This window comes from Zingiber officinale, chromosome 8A (assembly GCF_018446385.1).
Source record: "Zingiber officinale cultivar Zhangliang chromosome 8A, Zo_v1.1, whole genome shotgun sequence".
Classification (NCBI taxonomy): domain Eukaryota; kingdom Viridiplantae; phylum Streptophyta; class Magnoliopsida; order Zingiberales; family Zingiberaceae; genus Zingiber; species Zingiber officinale.
The window spans coordinates 82,231,662-82,242,042 of record NC_056000.1 but is presented as its reverse complement, the minus strand read 5'-3'; the positions used below and the strand labels follow the sequence as shown (position 1 = coordinate 82,242,042).

Sequence of the window (10,381 nt, the reverse complement as noted above, 5' to 3'; positions counted from 1 at the left end):
TCGAAGGCCAACCGACACACAGGGTAAAGCGCCACCCGCGTTGATCCCCTTCCAACACGCTTTGTTCCAAACCCCCTCGGAGATAGTACAGGTGCATCAGGAGCGGGGATCATCTTCGGATGATGCTCTTGTTCAGGACGCACGCAAAGGCAAGGCGCCCCGAAGCAACCGGTCTCCCGAACGGATCAACTGTCAGTTCTCAGAGGAGATCTTACAAGAACCTCTGCCCAGACACTACACCTTGCTGGCAATCGGGACGTACAACGGATCAACCGATCCAGACGATCATCTGGATCGTTTCGAAATGAAGCCACGCTGCACCAGTACACGGACGGAGTGAAGTGCCGAGTCTTAGCTTTCTCACTACGCTCTCCGGATCGACGTAACGTTGGTTCCGAAGATTGCCGGATGACTCAATATGGAGATTCAAAGACTTCCGATCCGCATTCCAGTACCATTTCGCCAGCAGCCGACGCTATCAGAAAACGAGCATCAGTCTCTTTGCCCTAAAGCAAGGGCCCAAGGAAGCGCTCGGAGCATACATACATCGTTTCAACCAAGTAGCCATGGACATCCCCTCAGTCTCGTCCGAGACAATGATAAACGTCTTCACCCAGGGGCACTTCGAGGGACCCCTTCCCTGGCTCGGCATTGACGCTGCTTATGTTACAGGTAGGAGTAAGGTCCACCAGAGGTCAGCAAGAGTACCACATCCCCAACATACGTCTCCCCAACTTTCGGACAAGATCATCGACAAAATAAATTTTAGCGGTAAATAATTATAATAACTTATCAAAATTTATTTTGACAAATAATTTTAATTTTTTAATAACTAAAGTTTAATTTAAATTTGGTCGATAAATATGTAATTTTAATTTGGCTAAAGTCAAATTTGATCATAATTTAAAATTTTTACAGGGCAAAATTGGATTTTACATACAATTTATAATTCGTTGAGTCAAAATTAAATTTGACATATATTTCAAATTAATTTATTAGTTATTTGGATATTAAAATATTTTACTTTGTCCTTTGAAAAATACATTTATTATTATTATATTACTTATTTATTTTTAATTTTGGTCTAATTATAAATATTTGAGGCTTCGAAAAGTAGTCAAAGTAGATCCATAAGATATTATATTAAATTTGAAACATCTTTATTTTTTTATTTTTTACCAATAACTTTTTTCTCTAACACAAATATTATATATATTATATAAAATTTATATCTTTTATTAATTTTGATCGTCTTTGTTGAACAAATTATATCTATTAGTAAATATATTAATGGATCAAGCGGAGAATATGAAAGCGGCCTTATTTGAAGTTGAAGAATTTAGTCCCACATCTGGTATTTTCAATCAAGCTAGCGGAGACAAGCTTGCACTATAAAGCTGGCGCGGGTTCAACAGTGGAAACCATCTTTGCGCTTGGGGCAATGTCGCAGCTAGTGAGGTTTTAACCGAGGCGCGACAATTGCTGGTTGAAAACTATTTCCAAACCCCCTCTTTGGCCTGGGTTTTGCCCAGTGCCTTCGAGAATTTCTGGAAGGGTTCCCTCTAAAAAGGAAAGCCCTGCAATTTTAAGTTAAATTTGGGTGGTGCTGACGTTGATTGCCACGATGGAAAATAATTTATGATCATTAATTAAAACTGTATAAAAAATAATATGGATAATGAAACATCATTTTTATCATCCGTGTTTCAACAAAACTTAATCTGCCTCTCTACTTGATTATAATAATTGATTGATACGGTAATAATGAGGGATCCTATCATGTTGTCAGAATAATTGATTGATGCGGTAATAATGAGGGATCCTATCTTGTTGTCATGATGTAGGTCAATGTCAAGATGGTCAATGTGAAGGGACACGGATGTATGTCAAGTGGTCAATGTGAAGGTACACGGATGTATGTCAAGTGGTCAATGTGAAGGGACACGGATGTAGGTCAAAGTCAAGACGATCAATGTGAAGTGACGTTTATTCGGCCGAGCAGCTATACCGCTTGACGACCAAGAAGTCTTCAGTTTCTGGGCAAGAGTCCGGGCCTCCTTATTCTTATCGTCTAGGTCGGCGATGGCTCAATTCTTCGCATTCGTTGACTCGATCTTGTTATCAAAAGTGGCGACCTGCTTATTCAACCGCTCGAGCATAGTGGCATGTCCAGCGATCTTTGCCCGTTCGGCCTCGAGCAACTTCTTGCTCTTCTCCAAAGCGGCTTGGAGTAGGGCCACCTCAGCCTCGGTCTTTTCTGGAGCAGCGGAGGATTGACCGCTCGACGCCTTTAGCTGCTTAACTTCCTCCTCTAGAAAGGTGAGCTTTTGGCACATGCCTAGACTCTCCACCCAGTACTGCGAACTAGCAAAAAAGAGTTCGTGAGTACTGATCGGAGGTAAATTATGAATTTACATTAAAGTATTTGTTGGATCGAGAATTCGCTAGAGAGGGGGGGGGGGGGGGGGGGGGGGAATAGCGATTTAAAAATTTTCGTAAGTACGCAGCGGAAAGAAAGAAATACAACAATGCTAACATATGTCGTTTTACTTGATTCGGAGCCTTCGTCGACTCCTACTCCAAGGCCCGCACTCGTTGAGTGCTTTCGTTGGGCAATCCACTAGCAATTCGAAAAGTCAATTACAAAATTGAATTACAGGAATGCTAATAGGAAAACAAATACCGACAATAAAAAGAGAAATGGAAGACAACACTTTGCCGGTCGCAGCGTTGCAGGAGCACAGCTGAGCACGTAATGGAAGATCTTGTTCTGTATATTTTGCTCCAGCCTTCACCCTCCTTATATAGGAGGCTCCGGGCGCCCAAATCCCTTCCTGGCGCCTGGACTCTGACATAGCCCAGCAAACCGACGAGCTCCACGTGGCGAAGCGATAAGGGGATAAGTTTACACTTCCGGGTGCCCGGACCTCCGGGCGCCCATACCTCCACTTTTCCAGCAACATGCAAAAAAGTGTTAGTCCGAGGCAAAATGCAAACTACCCTGCAAATCAAAGTGTTAGCACAGTATAGTTATAAAAAGGAATAGTAATTAGATTTCGTCTCACCAAGACCGGAATCTAGTCAAGATCTCGACTTAGAGTTCCGAAATGATTCTAAGTTAGATCGGGCCTAAGTTCCCTTCCTGGGAACGCGTCCTCACAGTCACTCTCTTCCAGTGACTTACCTCAACTTACCTGCCAAACGTCCGATCAGCCTGTTGACCCGTCTGGACTTCGTGCCAGCTATCTGGTCGGCCCTTTGACCTAGCTGGACTTCGTGCCAAACATCCGGTCAGCCCGTCGACCCATTTGGACTTCGTGTCAGCTATTCGGTCAACCCGTCGACCTAGCTGGGCTTCATGCCAGACATCCGTTCAGCCCTTCGACCTATCTAGGCTTCGCCTGCACACTCTATCAGAGTGTTAGATAATAATGAAACTAACTTAATCTACTGTCATTCATCAAAACCTGAGTTAGATCGTTAGTGCTAACTGCACCAACAGTACTTACTCAAGTGGGCATTTGGGTGTGACTGCTCGCAAGGGCGCCCAGAGGCATCATCGCCGCATGAGCTCGGGCGTCCTCCCAGATTTTGGCGAGCATAATTTGGTGCTCGGGGCCTAGATACCAGACACTTGGCTCGCTGTATTCCTCGGTGGGCAAGTGAAGGATCGCAGTGATATGGCGCTGGCCGCTCGGGGCCGACTACGTCGAGGTTGCCTGACCCGGGGGGTAGGACACCGTCGCCGACCGAGCAGATGCGGGACTTCTCAACCTTGGAGGGCTTCGAAGTCAGCGGCAAGAAGGCCACCAGCGGTGCGACGAGAGTCCGTTGGGGCAGATCGGCAAGGGACGATGTCCGGTCAGATGACATGGAGGCCACCGTTGGTTGAGCCGGAGTTGGGGTCGAAGTTTCGACCTGCTCGGCCGACTGTGCAATTGAAGTAGCAGAACGTGATGAAGGCTCGACCCGTCGCCTCTTGCGCCGGTTCAGTAGCACGTCAGAGGAGGCCAAGCTCGATGGTTCCTTGACGGGAATAATGGGGCGTTGCTCGGCCTGAGGCTATGAGCCCGGGGCGGCCCCTCCGCTCGGCGCATGGCTAGACTCACCTTCGCCCACCACCACTGGCGTCTCTTCGCTTAGGCCGAGTAGATCTTCATGGGAACCGACCGGCTGCAGGCCTCAGCTCGACAGTTCTTCAGTAGCCACCACCTCGATCGCGACGTCCTTAAGCTTCGACTTGACGGCCATACGTGCTTGTATCATGACTTTGGTAGCAAAAGAAAAAGAAAAATCAGTTAGCATCAAAAGAAGAGGCAAAGAGGCGTCATACCTAGGCTGGTCGGCAGCCGGGTGCAGATCAGCTCAGGTCGAAGATGTACAAAACACCCTCCAGCAGTAGTTTATGGATGCCATATTTCTGACCGGCTAGCATGGAGGTTGTGTTCAAATAGTCTGGTGGGCTCTTGTAACTTTTCAGAGGCGGCTAAGGCGCCACTTCGAGCTGCTAGCTGGTCGGGAAGTCTGGACGTTCGGGAAGGCCCATGAAAAAAATACTCTTTTTAGTGCTTGTCAGAGGTCGACATCTTGTCGAAGAATACCAAACCGACTCACGACTGGAAGAGGAAGGTTCCTGAATCGGATAGTTTAGGGTAATAAAAATAATGAAAGACCCAGAGGATAAGAGGAATGTTGTGCAGACGAAACAAGATGATGACCCCGCATAGCAGCTGAAAGGAGTTCAGCACAAGTTGAGGAAGGGAAATACGAAAGTATTTACAAATGCTAGAATGAAATGATGAAGAGGAAACCGCAGACTGACAACAATTGGTCTTGGAAGAAGCAAAGGCAGCCGGTCGGCGGGGAGTTGGGCCGATTGGACGAAGAAGGCAAAATAATCTGATGATCGGGAGGAATTTCAAAAGCCTTGCGCAGGCTCTCAACGTCACCCCCATTGAACCTAGACCCCATGGATGAATACCAGAGTCTAGGGACAGGTGCAAGCAGCTGAGAGGAGCTGGCCATCGCAAGAACAGAGGAAGAAGGCGAAGAATGCGATCGAAGGGGAAGAAAGGCCACTTGAATACTGTCGGAACAAAAAGAAAGGCCAAAACAAATCGAAAGCAGACACGATGGGGAGAGTGCTTCCAGGAAAAAGGAGCACCGAGAAAGCAAAGGTTGCCGGAGGAGAGGCGTAGAGGATCGCTAGAGATAGGATCACACAGGAGCACGAAGAGACGGTCGCCGGAGAACTCACACGCGAAGTGTGCGAAGGAAGCGGTACAACAGGCTTATAAGGCCCTGGCTCGACCGACCGGGGTAGTCCGATCTAGGTCACGGAAAATCGGGCCAAGATCTCACCGTTGAATTCAAACCGTCAAACGTCACATCACGCCTGTCACGTCAGGCGTGCGACGGCTGTGGGCGTGACACGTGGTGCACCATCACATGCCGACAATTAAGGAAGACGTAGGAACATGTTCAACCTTAATAAGCGGAGATTTGCATGATTCCCAAGAAATCTAGGTGACGCTAGCCTAGCCCACACATGCCCAAGACAGCCTGAGGAAAAAGTTCTACAAGTGCAAACCTTTGTCCGTCCGATCGGATTAAGGGAGCGTGCTCATAACCGAGTGACAATCTTCAAAAAGCCGAGCGGCAAGGATCAGGCCAATCCCGATCGGAGTCTATATAGTGACAAAGGTCGATCAGGAGGGAATCTGCTCACACAATAGTCCAATCAGTCGGACAGCAGCCTCCTTCGACTAGACTTGAAGGGGAGGCTTATAATGCGGTGATGATGAGGGGCCCTACCCTAATGCCATGGGGAGATCATGTTAGATCGTGAAAGTCGATAGAGGAGGGTGAATATCGATTGAAAAATTCGTAGCGAGTACACAGCGGAAAAGAAAGAGAACAATGCTAACAAGAACCGATTTACTTGGTTCAGAACCTTGGTCGACTCCTACTCCAAGTGTGAGATATCGGAAAATTTAAATAATAGGGTTATTTGGGAAAAAGCCTTATAAATTTTTTCCAGAATTTTTAGAAAATTTCTGGAAATTTTTCGGAGCTCGTACGACGGGTTTTGAGAGGATCAATTCTGGGTACAAATAAGGACTGTTTGGGATACCCGTTTAGGTGAGGAAATGTTTTTAATTATAAATCATTTTCTTTTCCTTTAATTCCTTTCCCAAGCATTGTTTCCCCCAAAACCGACGCCGATCACCCGAGCCTTCCCCTCTCTTCTTCCTTTGTGCTCTCCCTCTCTCGCGGATCACTCGATGTAGAGGCCGGAGGAGACTCATCACCGGAGCTCGACGGTGCCGAGGAGCTGGATCTGATCGGGGGGTTCTGTCTGGCGGATTTGGAGGCCGATCGTCGAAGGCGCTGTGGCTAGGGCACGGTGAGAGACAGATCATGCATCGTCTCCTATCAGTAGACCATTCCTCTTCTCTCCTCATGCTGGACACAGTGTGTTACCCTTTTCGCTGGCCGGATTGGACCGAGCGGCATCACCTAGCAGTGATCTTGGAGGCAGGGCATCGCCGGATCGCGTCTCCTTCCACCATCGGCAACCGAAGCTTAGAGAGGTTCCCTAGTCCGGATTTGTGCCACTCGATCGTCGGCGAGGGTAAGCTAGACTTAACCGAAACCCATCTTGTCGATTTCCCTCTTGATTCATCATCGGATTCTTGTTGATTCACGGATTAATGCTCTGTTCTGATGTTATTGTAATCCGATTGATTTCCAGCAGGTAAGGATCTGTTCGGTGGAGTTGTTCTTGGTTCCAGCAACTCTCCAACAACAGCTACCTTTCCTAGCAGCAACATTACTTTGTGTTGTGGATCAACAAGCATGGCAGGTAAGCATCTGTACAGTGATGAATCTTGGGTCTTCTTAGCAGTGAGATACTTAGATGTAGATCATGGTGTAGGGGTTTGAGTACATGATGTATTGATGAATTAGATTCATGTATTGGATTAGGGTTGAATTGGATTACTAGATGGTTAGTATATCATTAGATGATACATGTTAATTGTAGATTATGTGTTGATTGGAATATTGTGATTGATTTATTTAGTTTAAATTTATCTAATGGGATGATTAGGGTTAAGGTAATTAACCCTAATCAATCGTTAGATTTCTAATCTAATTGGTGGTTAGGGATTAGGTAACTAACCCTAATTGACCGTTAGATTAATTAGGTAGGTTGGTGTTCGTGTGATTAGGGTTTTGCCCTAATTTAGTTTTAGGGATTTTATTTAGCTATTCATTTGGATATAGCTAAATAAAATATATATATTGTTTGACACAGGACTTTGATTCGAGACGGGTGTCTCGACGTCGACTTTGGATTTGGCGTGATACTACCTGCTATTTGAGGCGGGTACCCTTTGACTTATCTCTTGATAGTGTCTTATGATATGTGCAGTTTATATATACTTACTAGTGTTGGTAGTTAGTATTTCCTTGGTTTAGTTTAGTTGATACCTATCATGTTTCTACTGTTAGTTGCTTTACATTAGAACTAGATGCTTTATCTTTTGCCATGTGTATATGTGTTAATAGAGATAGAGGTATTTATTGTGTTTCCCTCTATACAAGATTAGTTGATAGATATATTGGATATGTGATATTGGATTCATGTTGTTTATTATCCTTGTTATATATGTTTTTATCTTTTTGGCATCTACACATATGGAGGATATGCTCATGTATGACATACTGTAGCCGCATGCACCATATCGCATGATTGCATGCTGGACGATTGACAACTCCATTATTGTTGAGCTCGTCGGCCGGCTACATGGACCTCTACATACGTGATCACTACATGGGTAGTGGCACAACACTCAGGGTGTGTATGGTAGGTTGCTCTGTCGAGGGCTCCGCTGGTACACTCATGGGTTAGTGTGACGCAGCGTAGTAGCAGGACAGGGGTCCCTTCCCGTCATTGCATACCGGGAGATGAGAGCATTACGCTCCCTCACTATGTTTGAGGTTGGAGGATAGGTGTACTCCGGTGCATCCCGTCCACTCGGTCACTCTTCAGGGGTAGTGACGACAGAGTACACGGTGTCACAACCCTACCCACTCGGTCTCACCATTGTGTGTGTAAAATACCTAAAATAGGCGAATATTAATAATGGAATTTTTCGAAATTTTTTGGAAATTTTTCGGGAAATTTTCGGAACTCGTACGGACGAGTTAACGGGGATAAAAATGGGGCCCGGAAAAGCCTGTTTAGGCTACCCCGTTTTAAGCGAGGAAATGTTTATATATATATATATATATATATATTTATTTCTTTTTCTTTTCTTTTGTTTTGTTTCTCTTTTATTTTTCTCTCGCGCCCGAGGCTTCTTCCCCGCCCGACGCGAACTCTCTGCCCTAACCGGCGCCGGCCCGGCGGTTCCTTCTTCCCCCTTCTCTTCATCTCATCCCCAAGGACCATGCCCTAAACCTCCCTCGCGCTGACTTCCTCTCCCGATTCCTTTCTCTCCTTCCCCACAGCAGCGACGCCGACTCCACAGCCCTAGCGTCGACCGCCGTCCCTATGTGCCGAAGCATCTCCGCCGACGCCGCCTCCCGATTCCTCTCCCTTCCTCTGGTCCGACGAGACATCGCCGGCCCCTCTTCTGTGTTAGTGCCCTAGCAAGTCGTCGGCGTCGCCCGGAGCAGTGTCGCTCCTCGCTGTGCCGCCTCTCCTCTGTTGGCACCCGAACCCTCTTTCCAGCGGTGCCCTAGCCATCTCCGCACGATCGCCTGATTTCCTTTGTCTCTGTTTGGATTTGCACCCGGCCAAGAGCAACGAATCAGACCCTAGTTATCCCTTGGCGTGCCACTGCCGAGTGCGGGTTGCTTCTCCCTTTTGTTCTCACTCAGCGTATCCCTCTGCCCTAGCTTGGTCTTCACTGCCGTGCCCTAGGTTCCTCCTTGCAAGTGAGTGAGGTGAGCAGCTTACCTTTGTTTCTTTGTATTTAATCACTGATTGGATGCAGAAGCAACTCACGGATATGGTTGATTGATTTCTAAGTTTGGTATCAACGGGAATAAGCTGTTGTTGGAGCTGAGGAATCTGATCATTATTCATACACTTAGGTGAGCAGGTTTAGTGACTTTTGTTGGGTTCCTATGGAGGATGTTCCATGCTGTACAATTTTGTATAGGGTATTAGGTTATATCTGGGTTGATCCAATTTGGAATTTCTTAGCTTGGTTAGAGATTTTAATTAGCTATTTAGAAGAATTGTAGCTAAATAAAATATATGTGAATTGATGACACAGGACTTTGACGCGAGACGCGTATCTTAACTACCAGATTGGACTTTACGATTGGAGGCGGGTACTTTAACTTATGTCTTTTGATATGCATAATAATGTGTTTAACATATAACAATAATTGTGTTATCTATTTGTTTCGGTTGGTCACTACATGATCTGTTACATGTTTGCTTGTTTACTTATTATGCACTGCATGCTATTATTTACCTGATCATACATGCTTTAGGTAGTGACCCAACCATAGGATACATTATGTTCGAGACCTAGGGTTTATTTGATACCCTATCTGTTTGTGTACCTTCCATTTGATTCATTATCAGATGGAACACATTTTATATTTATGTATAGAGCATGCTATGCTATTCGTGATATTGCCATATTTAGTGTCATGCATCATCTTGTATGATTACATGCTGTGCGATTGTCTGTTCCATTATTGTCGAGCACATCGCCAGTTACATGTATCTGTACACACCACCACTCATGGGTTAGTGGTATATCAGATAGGTGTGTGACAGTTTTGCTTTTTGGCTCCGTTGGTCTGGTGACTCAGCGTGGTAGCCGGCAGACAGTTCCGCTCTGTTTGGCTCCGTTGGTTTAGTGTAGCAGTGTTGTAGCCGGCAGATAGTTGGACTTTGTTTGGCTCCGTTGGTCCGCTCATGGGTAGTGTGACTCAACGTGGTAGCCGACAGAGATTCCTCCTCGTCATCGTGTACCGGGAGATGAGAGCATTGCGCTCCCCCATTTATTATTTCGAGGTAGGAGTATGTGTGTACTCCGACAGCATCCCGTCCACTCGGTCACTCATCAGGGGCAGTGATGTCAGAGTGCACGGTTGTTACAGCTCTACCCACTCGGACTCACCATTGTATGTGAGATGGCTGACTGACGTCAGGGGTGACCATGTCATTGGCATCATATGCATGATGCATTTATTGTTTGTGTTTGTTGCATTTACTTGCTGCATTTATATGGATGCATATGATTGACATGCATACAGGATTATGACACCCTCGGTTTGACGACCCTGTTACCTTTATACCTTGGTCCTGGTTAGTATAGTTTTCTCCTGTTTTTGTTTCAGTTGCATTTAT

The 10,381-nt window shown here is 46.0% G+C and overlaps 1 non-coding gene across 1 annotated transcript; it reads left to right on the top strand.

The window, feature by feature from the left end:
• Positions 1 to 1,423: 1,423 nt before the first annotated feature.
• On the top strand, positions 1,424 to 1,577 carry LOC122013090. The gene has a single exon (XR_006120434.1). It is a non-coding gene; the product is annotated as a U4 spliceosomal RNA (small nuclear RNA).
• The last annotated feature ends 8,804 nt before the right edge of the window (positions 1,578 to 10,381 follow it).